Raw genomic sequence first — 14594 nt, forward strand, 5'->3', positions numbered from 1 at the left:
ATCAAGACATCTTTAACTGTTTGCAGCCCTTAGATCTAGTGACTCCCAGAACTGGCTAAACAAGGTTTGCATCTGGCTGGAGACAGGACACAGGCATCCTGAAGCTACCAGCCAGCCCCACTGTCTTTCAGGTGTGTGCTTGGGATTTCTTACCTATGAAGCCTTCCTGCAGAGAGCCCACTGAATTCAAGCAGTACAGGTGTATAATGAATGTACCACTGCTCTCCCTAAAAGCTGGATCAATACAAGAACTTCTCTCCCTTGACTCAGCTACAGTGGCCACAAACCATTACAGCTCCACACACAACGCTCTTGCCTGCCACAGCCTGGTTCCTCAGCTGCAAAAGCAAAGGGCTCTCTCACCAGCACTAAAGGGGATCTCCATCAACTGGCCGTAGTAACAGGCCCTTTATCGTCTGCGCAGGCCAGTCTCCAGCAGGCAATGTCAGTTCATACAACTTTTCAGAACGCCTGAGTGATGGAACAAAGCAGAGTCTTGGGTGGGCTACGATAAGCATGGCTATAAACCCTACCCAGAAGCCCCCGCTGTGCCGAGGAGCCCTCAAGTTTAAGACCTGGAGTGAAGTCAGACTCCACGAGGAAGGCTGGGGGGGTAAATGTGTGCAGACAGCCAGCACTGCTCCAGTTCGGGAGGGGGAGAGGGTGGACAGGAATTGCAAAGGACATTCCGGGTCAATGTATGTCTGCACTGCACCGCACTTGTGGCAGGCCCATGCCAGCTGTTTGGGCTGGCACCCTCCCCCCTTGCAGTGTCCTAGATCCCATCTACTCTGCAATGAAACAGCCCCTTAGCCGTAGCCTGTGGCCTGGGCCAGCCCCGTGTCTAAATGCAATGCAAAAGTGCCCAGGAAATGCAGAGAATGGGGCTGCAGGATGAGTGGTCATTGCTAGGGTTACTGGGGAACTGGCTGTCTGAAGCCTGGGTGCTCTTGGCAGGGCAGAGCAAGAAACAACATAGGGAGCTCAGGCAGGTCACCAAGCAGTCTGACACCCTAGCTTGGCAGCTGGCCGACCAATGCAGGCCACTTGGCTGACGGTGGGGAGGCTGCCAGCCAAGGGTGGGGCTGGTGGCAGAGGGAAGGGGGAACTGGACCCACCCTGCTCCAGCAGGTCCCAGCCCAAGACCCTGACAATGGCAGAGGGAACCTCCACTGGGTCAGTGGGGATCCAGCCAAAAACGGGCTGAGCCAGACTCAGGAAACAGCCCAACCAGACTATAATCTAGCGTCCCTGCGCTGCTTCCTATGACCCCTTTGTCTGGTGCCTTGGCTGGGGTGGATGGCCACTAGCAGTCCCAGCTGCTCTGCAGTGCGCTGGTGGGTCCACAGCTCTCGCAAACCCTCAGCACTGCAGGGATCCTCTTCAGGCTCCAGCCCCAGCAGCAGGCAGGAGGCATCTGGCTCCTCCAGCGGCTCCCCAGTTTGTATCCGTCTTGTCCTGCCCCTCTGCTCCTCAGCACACTGAGAACAGGCGTGAGGAGGGAACGTTTCCGTGAGGCCACAGTGCGAAGTACGCTATAAGGTGCCTCGTCCGTGGTGCCAGCTGAGCAGGACTCAGTCCGGTGCTGGAAGCACAGTGGAAGACTGAGCATTCATCATGCCATGTAAATCTGGAGCGGGAGCTTACCCCTTCCTGTGGTTCCTTAGCGCTGGTTAGTCTAGAGCTGGTGGGCTCCTCCAGTTCCCTGGTGGAGGAGAAAGAGCGCCAAGGACCTGAAGAGCCTGTATTTGAGGCAGAGTCTATTCTCCTTCCTGAGGTCACTGAAGGGAACAGAGTGTGTCACAGATTTTGCAGTCGCAGATAATAAATCAGAAGGGACCACAATGATTCTGACCTCCTGCACGACACAGGTCCACGGGACCTCCCGCTGCTGGAACCTGAGCAGAGCAGTTATATCTGCTAGCCTATCCTGATTTACACATTGCTGGGAATGGAGATGCCATCACAAGGCTTGTAAATTGCTCCAAAGGTTAATTACCTTTGCTGTTCAAGAAATCCACAGTATTTCCAGTGTGAATCCCTCCAGCTCCAACTTCCAACCCCAGCATTGTGCTATGCCTTTGTCTGCCAGACTGAAGAGCCCATTATCAATGTTTTTGTTCCCCGTGTAGGTATTTATGAGCTGTAAATCGAGTCAGCTTGTAACCTTCTCTTTGTGAAACCGAACGGAGCGAGTGCCTCCGCTCCTGCACTGCGCAGTATGTGAATGGGAAGAGAACCTCACTGAAGAAGCTGTCTCACGCTTCTCAGTGCAGAGTTAAGAGTTACTGCGGCATTTGCTTTCTGATGTGGTTTCTCACTTTCTCTTTTGTGTTCAAGGTCTGCCCTTCCCCTGACTGATAATTTCTTTTGTATAAAACACTTAATGCGCACACACAAAATCATCTGTAATTCCCCTTCCCCCACCTTGTGTCTGCTACTTAGCCATCACCTCTTACAGGATGACCACCTTAAAGCAGGCTACTTCAAGGTGGGAGGGAGTTCTCCAGGTAGAGGAGAAGCAGATACAGGAGTCTTGAGGGAAGTGGGTGTTGTGTTTGGGGCTTTCTTGCTGTGTGCTGAGCTTGTGTTTGTGAGTGAGGGTTGGTGTGTGTTCTTTTTTGTTTTTTGTTTATTTATTTATTTATTTTCCCCTGTGTTTGAGAGGCTTTTTTTTTCCCACCTCCCCTCTGCCCTCCCCCTCCCCTTGATGGAGTTTGTGCTGTGATTGGCTGTGATTGGCTTCTAATTAAAGTTTGAATTCTAGAAGCCTCTGCTGATTGGCTGAGCCTTGGTAGGGGGAGGGGCTTTATAAGGCAGTGGGCAAGCGACCAAGGAGCTTGCGAACAGGGAGTTTTGAGAGGGAGTTCTCCAGGTGAAGGAGAAGCAGATACAGGACTCTTGAGGGAAGTGTTTTGTTATTGGGGCTTTCTTACTGTGTGCTGAGCTGTGTGCATTAAGAGGAGCATTGCCAGCAGATCCAGAGATGTCATCATTCCCCTTTATTCGGCTTTGGTGAGGCCGCATCTGGAGTATTGTGTCCAGCGGCCCCCCACTACAAAAAGGATGTGGACGCATTGGAGAGGGTCCAGCGGAGGGCAACCAAAATGATTAGGGGGCTGGAGCATATGACTTATGAGGAGAGGCTGAGGGACTTGGGTCTGTTTAGTCTGCAGAAGCGAAGAGTGAGGGGGGATTTGATAGCAGCCTTCAACTTCCTGAAGGGAGGTTCCAAAAAGGATGGAGAGAGGCTGTTCTCAGTAGTGACAGATGGCAGAACAAGGAGCAATGGTCTCAAGTTGTGGTGGGAGAGGTCCAGGTTGGATATTAGGAAAAACTATTTCACTAGGGCTGTGTCCAGACTCCATGCCTCCGTCGACGGAGGCATGTAGAGTAGCCAGCTCGGAAGAGGGAAATGAAGCCGCGATTAAAATAATCGCGGCTTCATTTAAATTTAAATGGCTGCCCCGATCTGCCGATCAGCTGTTTGTCGGCAGATCGGGAGAGTCTGGACGCGATGCCCCGACAAAGAAGCCTTTCTTCATCGACACAGGTAAGCCTCGTGAAACCAGGTTTACCTGTGTCGATGAAGAAAGGCTTCTTTGTCGGGGCATCGCGTCCAGACTCTCCCGATCTGCCGACAAACAGCTGATCGGCAGATCGGGGCAGCCATTTAAATTTAAATGAAGCCGCGATTATTTTAATCGCGGCTTCATTTCCCTCTTCCGAGCTGGCTAATCTACATGCCTCCGTCGACGGAGGCATGGAGTCTGGACACAGCCTAGGAGAGTGGGGAAGCACTGGAATGGGCTACCTAGGGAAGTAGTGGAGTCTCCATCCCTAGAGGTGTTTAAGTCTCGGCTTGACAAAGCCCTGGCCGGGTTGATTTAGTTGGAATTGGTCCTGCTTAGAGCAGGGGGCTGGACTTGATGACCTTCTGAGGTCTCTTCCAGTTATATGATTCTATGATATAAGTCAGACAGATAGACAGATACCCTGAGATAACCACCAGGCAACCAGAGAGTTACATTCTGACTGCCCATCTATTTTTCATAATGCTACTACGTGAACCAACAACTTGCCTTGCTATGGTTGACTTGGAGTCAACACTAACCAGTCGAACTGTCATGCCCACCCATTCTAGATTTGATTTACACAGCTGGTTTGGTTTCAATACCAGGGGGGAAGACATCAGGGGCCTTGCAAGTCAATTTCCCAGTGATGTGGAGTCTGGTCTTATTCCATGTGTCTTTCCTTTTATTTACATCAGGTCTGCTGGGAGCAACTGCCTGGGGCCCAGCAATTAAGTGGTGGCAGCCAGAGCCCCAGACCCTTTAAATTGCTGCCGGAACCCCACCCAGTGCACTTTGGGCCTAAGGGAAGCAAGTCCCAGCCCCGCCCTTCTGCCAGAGGCCCTGCCCCTCCAGGGACCATAGAGCTCCTTGCTGCCTGCCTCACCCAGCCCGCTGCGTTCTGCTTCAGCACAGTGGTGGGGCGCAGGGTGCCCTGGGGACAAGCATGTTGCTTCCTGCTGCCACGGTGAAGCCGAGCGCAGCGGGCCAGGAGATGGCGTCAGGACAAAGTGGAGCAGGCTGCTGGGTTGCTCCGGCTCCCACCGTCGTTGTGAGTGCGGTGGCGGAGGCTGACCTCTGCGGCTGCCCTGCGCCAGGACCCCTGGGCTGCCCTGGGCCCTGCCCACAGGACAGCTGAGGCAGCCCCCGCGACCTCTCCCAAAGCACAGGGTCTGGGACGGCCACCCTGAACCATCCTGTGGGTGGGGCAGCTCTGGTTACTGACAAAGTCAGCCCATCTTACACCCAACAGTCGCTGCCGGCAAGACCACTGAAATGCCTCCAGACTCCTGCTACCCTGGTTAAGCAGTTTGCAGATCCGTATGAGAGGAACGGGAATAGGCAGGTTTGATGAATCAGTATTTTGTTCATAGTTTCACCTTCTTTTGGTTCCAGACAACTGTGCAGGTCCCTCAGGGCTGAGGCTGTTAAACCAAATCTCCTTAGGATGTCTGGCTAGAAGCTCATCTGAGGAAGGGAGTTTTGCCCATGAAAGCTCTTGACTCTACATATTTTGTTAGTCTCTAAAGTGGCACAGAACTACTCATCGTTTTTAAAGTGACAGACTAACACAGCTTAGTACTTGTTTACTTTAACCTAAATGTAGAGAGTTCATACAATAATTCATCATACAAAACTGTCAGAAATCAAGAAAGACTTATGCATCCTAGATCAATCGTTATTTCATTAGCAAAAGTAAACAAATTAGTCTGACATGATTTACCTGCAATCCTGGCTGACTCACGTTGATTCCCGTCAATGTTCTGTTCCAAATCCCTCTGCAAACTAACAGTAAAGGAGGTTATCCCCAAAGATTTCTTAACAAAGATGTTCGACCTACATCTGCCAGCCTCTGCTACTGCTCTTAGAATAGCACTGCGAAGGAACATACCCAGCCCTGCATGCCACCCAGGAGGGTCCAGGGGCGAGACACAACAGGTATCACTACGGGGCAAACGACATCTCCCTCAAGGGAATTGTTCTATGCAAGAACAAGGCACAAGCCTGGAGGACTGGAACAGCAGGAATCAACCTGACCCATGTGACACAACACAGGATCTGAGCTGGGGTTGCCAATTTTGGTTGGGCCTTTTCCTGGAGATTTCATCACATGACATAATATTTAAATAAAGATTAATCTTTAACTCCAGGAAACTCCAGGCCAATCCTTGAGAGTTGGCAACCCTCATTTGAGCTGACCTGCTTTCCCTTCTGACCTTGCATGCATGGTCAAAGCTGACGTGCGTGCGGGGAGGCAAGCTCTCCAGGCAATGGCCCTGTCCATTCTCCACTCCTGCTCTGCCTCAGGCCCTGCCCCGTCAGGCCCCACTGTCTCTCTTTTCTGTTCCTCCCGCTCCTTGCTCGTCCCCTTCGAGTCAAATCCCTGAACCCAAATGTAGCAAATGATATTGGGGGGAAAACCCCGCTCTTCTACGATTTCTTTCTAAAGATAATGGAGCATGCTTTGCACTGCATGCCAGATTGTGAAGCCTGGATATGCAGAAGGTACTGAATTAAAAGCACTACATTTGAGAATAAAAATGTCACTCACAGGTTTTTTGATATACAGTAGACTTCTGATAATCCGGAACCTATGGGACCTAAGTGGTGCCGGATTATCAAATATGCCGGACTATCAGGAGGTACTATAAGATGGTTATATATATAATGTATACATTACATGCTGTATATAAAGTGTTCTTAACCCTTTTTATTGTACATACTGTATACACTATACTGTAACGTTTTAGTTTTTTTAAGCCTATTTTACCCTTTTTGCTCAGTTCAGCTGCTGCCGCTGTTACCTTGTGACTCATTTTTTGCCGAAGCTCACTCACTAGGCTCTTGCCATTTTGATGCCAGACTATCAGGAGTGCCGGACTATTGGATGCCGGACTATTGGAGTTTTACTGTACCCTGATGTTTGTCAGAGATTTATTTGCAAAAAACTTTGTCCTGCTGAATACAACATCAAATATTATGGATACACAATGCAGCCCTACTCTGTTTTACATTTTCTTAATCAGTATTTCTAAGCTGATTTTATATTTTAAATGTACTCTTAAGCATTTATAAAGAAATCGTTCCAGATTACCATATATTTAATGCACTGAAACAAAGACATTATTTTAAATTAATTAGTCAGAGCCATTTAGTGTGTTCATAACCAAATTCATTGCTTTTAGAAAAAGCAAAAAATATATTAGTGTTTCCTATCTTCATCGCAATAGACATGTTTACGAAATCTCATAATATATTTATGTTAAAATATGTTTCCAAATTTCTTAGGTATAACAAAGGATTTTATATCTTACTAAGGTACTGGTTTTGATGTAGGGTTCTCCTAAAACCAGTTCATCAAATAGTCAGAAGTAAAGAAAGGGAAACCCATTGGTCCAGCTCTAGAAGAAAAGGAATGTTGTCCCTTTAAGGGTTCTCTTGAACAGGCGATTGATGGGAAAAAGACTGCAGCAGGGATAGATAGAAAGGACAGGAAGACTTGTGGAAATAAGTTTTTTGTACTTAAAATTGAGATGTGCATTTTAGATAAAGGTGATCTTCTGAAGCATTTATTTTAAAAAATGTATGTCTGAAAATCCAAGCATTTAAGGAAGCAGAAGACTCAGACTGCGCATCTAAAGATTGATGCAAGTATGTTTTAGAGATGTGACTTCATAATCTTCAGCAACAAACTAATGAAGTATTTAGAGCAAAGATCTGAGACCTTCCTGCAGCCTTTCTTGTCCATTGATAGTATCAGAAACACAGGCGGTAACTATACTACCATATACTTGTCCAACAGTGAGTCCCTTTGAGTATGGATTAGTACAGAGAATTGGAGCGATGTTCAGATTTAGCCACTGAGTTTGGTATTTTATACTTGGCAGAAAGAGTCTACAGCTCTTCCCTAAGCGTAACTGGGATACATCTGAAAATTGAAATCTATGCTCCATTTTTAGAACTGTGGGTGTCCTTTCTGTTGAAGGGAGGTTATTACTGTACTAGAAGATTTACCCAACGTTGCTTGGGTCCTTAATGTTTTGTTTTTCTTTATTTAAACTCAGGGTTTTTTTTCAACGACCTGCGTTCGGATTATGCAGAGGGGTTTCCTGAATTAGAGCAATATCCATCTCTGGGAGAGCTTTCCTGGTGGTTAATTATCTTGATATTTCATAGACAGAATCTTAAAGCATGCCAAAGAGATGAAGTGGGAGGCTGCCTGTTGCTTAATGTCTGTATCCAAGGAATTGTTTTCTAACTAGGATCGTCTGTGTATAATGATGCTTCCTAGGGCCCACTCCATGGGTGTATCACAGGATATTTATCTGCTGCCAAATGGATACTTACACGGCATTTCTAATTTCAACAGCATTCTCAACTGCACTTACACCCCATCAAACACCCCACTGAAGGCAAAGGGAGCAGACTGGTTATTCAACAGACACAGCTGCAAGAGAGAACAAAGGTCCAGTCATTAAAGCTATCAGAGAACCATTATTATTACAACCCTACAGAAATACTGACTGGCATGGATAACAAAACATGGCAGCTGATAATGCTCTTTCGCTTCTCTTTTTACCCTCTCATCATATTTCTTGGAGAAGGAGCTTTGCAAACACTACGAAATTTGCTTGTTGTGTTTAATATTAGCTAAAATTAACCGGCAAAATCCATGGGATCATCCCCACATTTTCAGTGGGCTTTGTTAGTCATTAATCATGTCTTTGAGTCCTTCAGTGAATGTAGGAGATTAAGCTTATTCCTAACTAGCAGTCTGTGGCTCTGTAAAACTTAACTTGAAACATCTACTTAAGTCCCATTGACTTCAAAGGGCTTTAAGCACATACTGAAGAGCTTTAACAAACTGGGGTCTCGTTAGAGGGCCACAAAAAGTAAAAGGATATTGAGCATTCTCAGCATTTGTCTGCATGCAAAGAATATTTATGATGTTTCACAACAGACCCTTTAATTAGTACCTAATCTGGAGACTGTAAGAAAAGCGTAGCAGGCTCTCAATCAGCGCCTTCAAAGAAATGAAAGTATCACAGATGCTTTTCCCTATTAGTTACAGATGGTCACCAGGGAAGGTAACCTCATATCATGCAATTCATAAAACAATGGATTAGGAACATATCTTCCATTTACCAAATAGTATTCTGGCAGCATACTCCATTTGTTTAACATAAAAAGGGTCCTAAAACTGCCTTCGCATTATATTTTTCTGCAACTGAGTCTTTGCAAATTTCTGAGCTTCCTCAAGGTTTTTAAGCATAAAGGCTTTGTCCCTTGTCCCTAGGGAGAAGGTAACACATCAGATACCCTCATCTCTGAGCAGTTTTCTTGTGGGATTAAATGCAATTTTCTCCAGCTATGAATGGAAAGAAAAATCCTGGGAAAATGACATTTTCCACATCTGAGTAAGATCTCACTTTCCCTTGGCAGTCAGCATGGTTTTGTATGTGTCAACACATCATGGGACGCGACTGTTCCTTGTAGCCACGCCTGATGCCTCAGACGATCCACTCTATTCACAACTTTGTCCATTTTACCTCTACTTCCAGTAGTTTTGGAAATCAATCAGGGCAGGGGAAAAAAGCTCATTTGATGAAGATTTTCCACTGGAAAAGCCAGAGGTCATACACTTAGGGCTTCCTCTGTTCTCAGTATCGTCAGCTTTATCCTCTGAGTGGGATTCCTAGCTGTTACAGCAATACAAATACATAATAAAATACTATTATTCATAAACAGGCAACTGTTTTCCCAAGAGGCCAAACAGTTATATTAATTAGGTTTAAAAAAATCCCCACAACCAAACATTTGGGAGAAATACAATGCTGAGAAACGTGAGACGTAGGCCAATCTCTGAACAAAGGGGCTAGGAAGAAAGTCCCCTGCGGGTAGCAAGTGTAGGCGATACTCTTAAGTGAAAAATTATGGCATCTTGCACCTTCATCTGAAACCTCTAGTGGGGCATGTTGGAGAAAGGAGGCTGGGATGTGGCCCACTGTTTTATCTGCAATGGCAAGTCAAAATGGTTTTTGAGTGGAGCCAGAGGATGTCATCCCCTCTTGTTCCACTGCTGAAATCACACTCAACCCCCAGGGATGCGTCATGGAGCAAAAAGCTGTTCTCACAACTGTGATCCTCCCCCCAAAGCTCCTGCCCTGGACTCCTTTACTGCCTCTACCGTGTTCCCTACATAAAAATGCATGATTTCTGAACAACAGTCTCTTTATTGCTTGTGTTGAAGGGGGGTGGGGAGATTTACAAGCAAGCACACTGAATGCAGGGGCACCCAGGAGCAGCCCGAGGCTGGCTGCGGCAGTTGGCGCCCCAGGCAGGCGGCGCAATTGGCACCCCCGCCTGTATGGCTGTCAACGGCCATGATGTCATCATCGGGCGCCTGGGACAGCGGTGCTCTAGGCAACTGCCTAGTTCGCCTAGGCTCACGGGCCGCCCCTGGGGGCACCTCATTGAGAGCAAAATGCATGACTCTCAAAACTGGCCATTCATAAAACTTTCTGTCAAAGCCTCTCTGATTTGCACCGCCCCTCGCTGTGCTCTCCTTATTGCCCGGGTGTCTGGCGGCTCAAAATCCCTGGCTAGTCGCTATACCTCAGCCCCCCACCTGACAGAAAACTTTCCCCCTCACTGTCACAAATATTATGGAGCACACAGCCAGCTGCCACCACAATGGGAATGTTTAGTTCGCTGAGATCTAACCTAGTCAGTAGAGTGCGGAACCTTCCCTTTAAACATCCAAAAGCATATTCTACCACCACTCTGGACTTGCTCAGCCGGCAGCTGTATTGCTCCTTGCTGTAGTCTAGGCTGTCCATGTACGGCTTCACGAGTCATGGGAGCAAGGGGCAGGCTTGGTCACCAAGGATCATTACTGGCTTTTCAACATCTCCAATGTTAATTTTCTGATCAGGGAAAAAAGTTCCACCTTGCAGCTTGCCGAAGAGGCAGGAGTTCCTAAAGATGCACATGTCATGCACCTTTCCCAACCATCCCAAACTGATGTTTGTGAAACGGCCCTTATGAGTCACCAGCTCCTGCAGCACAATCCAGAAGTACCCCTGGAGATTTATGTACTCCCTGGCAAGGTGATTGGGTGCCAAGATGAGGCTGCATGGTCCATCTATTACCCCACCCAAGTTAGGGAACCCCAGTGTGGCAAAGCCCTCCACTACGTTCTCCACATTTCTCAGAGTCACCACCCTCTGTAGCAGAAGGGTATTGATTGCCTTGGCTACTTATGTCATAACAGCCCACACTGCAGATTTCCCCACTCCAAACTGATGCCCAACCAACTGGTAGCTGTCTGGTGTTGCAAGTTTCCACAAGGGAACTGTCGCATGCTTCTTCATTGGAAGAGCGGGCCTCGTCCTGGTATTCTTGTGCTTCAGGGCGAGGGTAAGCAATTTGCAAACTTCCATGAAAGTGGCCTTACGCATACAGAAGTTTTGCAGCCATTGCAGATCATCTTATACATGCACGACTATGTGGTCCCACCATCCTATACTTATCTGGCATTTGCCAGTCACTCAATTCAAGTGCTTCACAGAAGAGTCTGTTCATGGCCTCCTGAGATTCATCCTCATTCCAGCGGACTCTAGATACACTCTGGATATACTCCAGCATTAGGCGCACCATGTTTAATATCATAATGCTTTGATGCTAACCGGGATCCACAATGGGGTCCATGCTTACGCTGCTATGGCATCTGCACAGATAGACAAGGGAAAAAAGGGCGTGAAAAGAGTGTTTGCCATTCCTTTCAAGCAGAATGGGGGGGAGGGGGGACCAGTGCATTATGGGATGCTGATGACATGTACCCAGAACTACCCAGACCACAGTTTTGCACTGGGAACATAACCCAGAATGCAAGGGGGATAGCTACCCACCGTGCATCACTCTCAAAGTTGACAGGAGCCACCCTTCTGGGGACATGCTACTGCAAACTACGTCCAATTGTTGCACACAGTGAAGATATGTGCCTCCGACTTTACAAAATCGGGTGCTAAAATGTCAACCTTAATAAATGTGACCTTATCTCTCAGTGTAGACATGGCCTCAAAGACAAACTTTTAAGTGTAAACTTAATCAAGTATGGAAAAACATACTCAGAGCTAAATACAAGATGGGAAAGAAGTTAGCTCATATTTTAAGGGCACTTTCAAGGTGAAGCAGCCCATTAACACTCCCGAGGAAGGGACGGGAAGGGGGAAAGAAACCGACACAGAACCTGAAGAAATATCTCCACTGGTCTAATGATCAATACCAGCTGCCACAACATACCTTTCAAGATCCACGGGCCTACCACAATGTATGTACTTCATCCTGTGCATTATATGACCCAATAACAGCAATGTGGGTGAAGCCAAACAATCACTACTCTTGCAAATGAACTCTCAGAGAAAAACGATAAAAAAACACCATGTCACCGGCAGGTGAACACTTCTCACAAATTGATCACTCCACATCTGACCTCCCTGTCCCCACCCTCAAAGGAAACCAGCACACTCCTTCCAGAGATGAGCTGCAGACCTTAACTGCATAATGTTGCTAACATTAAGCTCATGGACTGAAGAGAGACACTGGATTTATAGCTTATTACAACTATCTACAACCTACTTAACAAGCTCCTCCCTTCCTTTCTCCCTATGACTGGAGGCCACTTCACTTGAACAGTCCCTTGAAACATGCATTAACTACTTAAGCTAAACAATGGCTACACCTTGTATTTAGCTGTGACGCACTGAGTACATTTCCCAGGCCAGAAGAAGAGCTCAGTGTAGATCGAAAGCTTGTCTCTCACCAACAGAGATATGACCTCACCCACGTGTCGCTCTCAAATCCTGGGAACAATGTGGCCACAACACTGCACGCAGGGCCGGATCTAGGTTTTTTGCCACCCCAAGCAAAAACAATTTTTGGCCACCCTCCCGCTTTTTTTTGTCTGGGGAGGTTGTGCATGCAAATGCAATTTGTGCAGCTTGCTGGGGGTGCACGTGCAAATGCAGCTTGTGCAGCTTCCTGAGGGGGTGGGGTGAGTGCTCTGGGGGAAGTCCATACCCCGGGTCATTTTCATCTCCTAGGAGAGTGCCAGGGACTCCACACAAGAGGACAATGGGAGGGCAGGTTCATCCACAGCAAGTCAGTTAAAGACTTCCAAAGCATGCAGCTGTTCACATCACCTAGTGCTGGAGTCCCGGTCCCTCTCCTCACTCTGCAAAGGGATTTTATTATTAGAAGCCTTATAATCAGACTCCAACCCCAACACATAACCTGCCCAACTCTTGGTGTCCATGGACAAGAATCAGCCTCACTATACAATAAGACAGTTCAAAGGGTTTAAGAGAACTTTTGTTTCAACTCCCCAGTTCAACTGTCCAGAACAAGACAGGCATCAGACAACAAAACCCCACTAGCCTAGGACCTATTCCATGAGCGCAGCCCTATGCTTTCTCCTTCAGGGACGGACCAAACAGCCTCTGAAGCAGCGTGGCTTGATTTAAATAGCTTTGATTTAAATCTCTAATTTTAATCATGATTTAAACTGCAAAGCAGAAAATCTTGGTTTAAATGAGCAATTAATCATTTAAGTTATACTTTTAAAATATTTTCTTAAAAGACGGTTGAGACTTATTAATTAGCAACCTTTAAAACATGTTGATTTACAACTAAATATTACCTTTTTGCCAAATTTGGTGCTTCTATTTACTAACCAGGAAAATACACCCAGTGCAGCTACCAACTAAATAAATGCCCAAATAATTGTGTAATTTACATGTAATCATATTCTTAATTTTTACATTTTTATTCTATTACAAATGGTGTATAATAGGAACACTTAGGAAACAGATTTTACCCCATTTATTATTTGCTAAGTGGTGGCTACTTTTTTAAAAACATATGATTTGCACCTACTTCTGTTTGGACGGAAATTCAATTTAAAATAAACAAAACCAGCATTAATTTTTGTATGAAATAAAACTACCTTAAATGTGAAGGACACATAACAAAAAGTATCCAAACACATTGTGCATCTAAAATTCATTTATTAAACAAAGAAAATATCCTTAGTGAATTTAACAGATCAAATCTAGTCATCATGTTCTTTAAGATGTTAGAATGCTCTCATAACCATTTTTTTACTGAGAGAAGAGGAAAACAAGTTTTTCTGCTTCATCAACTCTCAGAATGAACTAATCATTGAATTGAACTAGCTAAATAAACCAAAGCGATAAAAACATTCTCTCTTCACCTGCAGAAGAAGCTACTGCTGATGTAAACACTGGTTCTGGGTGCTACACAGCAACTTACACTAGTGAACTGGTAGAATTTCTTTAAAAGTTGACAGGAGACATGTACTATTTAATTTTTAAAATTACTTCATAAGTTTTTTAAATAGGTTATGATAAATTTAGGCCATTACAATTTTTAATTTAATTTTAAAGGTCTATTATTTAAAACAAAGCCTATTTAAATGGGATCACAATTCCAATTTTAATAAAGCTCTCCAGCCCCAGACAGGAAGGGACTTGGGGACACGGGCACTGGGAACACCAGAGTTCTCCTTCCTCGGCCAAAGGGAGAGGGAGAATCACCTGGGTCCCAGGCAGGGGTGAGATGGTCAGGACACAGCACAAGGGGGCTGGGTTCATGGCGGGGCAGGGGGAGAAGGGTTCAGGGCCCCAAGAGTGGGGTGGTGGGGGGGAATGTTTAGAGGGCCAGATAGGAGATAGGGATCCAGATGCGTGGCAGGGAGGCAGGGTGGGGAGGGGGGAGGGGGGTGAGAAGAGGAGACGGGGTCCCAGCAGGGTTGTAGTGGGCCAGGAGGTGGGGTGCAGGGTTGCTGGGCAGAGGCCGAGCTGAGGGAGGAGAGGAAAGGGGGGAAGGACTGGAGGGGGTCGCAGGACAGTGGGCAGGGGCACACAGGCTGGGGGGGAAGGAAGGGATAGCTGGGCAAGGGGGGTTCATAGGCAGGGAAGTTGCAGGGGAAAGAACACAGTT

The 14594-nt window shown here is 46.6% G+C and overlaps 1 long non-coding RNA gene across 1 annotated transcript in view; it reads right to left on the bottom strand.

Annotated features, from left to right (window-relative positions):
- Window positions 1–14315, bottom strand: part of LOC112545638 (uncharacterized) — a 37663-nt gene extending 23348 nt beyond the window's left edge. The window contains exons 1-2 of the long non-coding RNA XR_016350646.1: window positions 7920–14315; window positions 5296–5357 (exon numbers count right to left, since the gene is read on the bottom strand). This is a non-coding gene — a long non-coding RNA (uncharacterized LOC112545638). The remainder of the gene's footprint in view (window positions 1–5295; window positions 5358–7919) is intronic.
- Between the last annotated feature and the right edge of the window lie 279 nt (window positions 14316–14594).

This window comes from Pelodiscus sinensis, chromosome 14, assembly GCF_052426305.1.
Source record: "Pelodiscus sinensis isolate ZL-2025 chromosome 14, ASM5242630v1, whole genome shotgun sequence".
Taxonomy (NCBI): Eukaryota; Metazoa; Chordata; order Testudines; family Trionychidae; genus Pelodiscus; species Pelodiscus sinensis.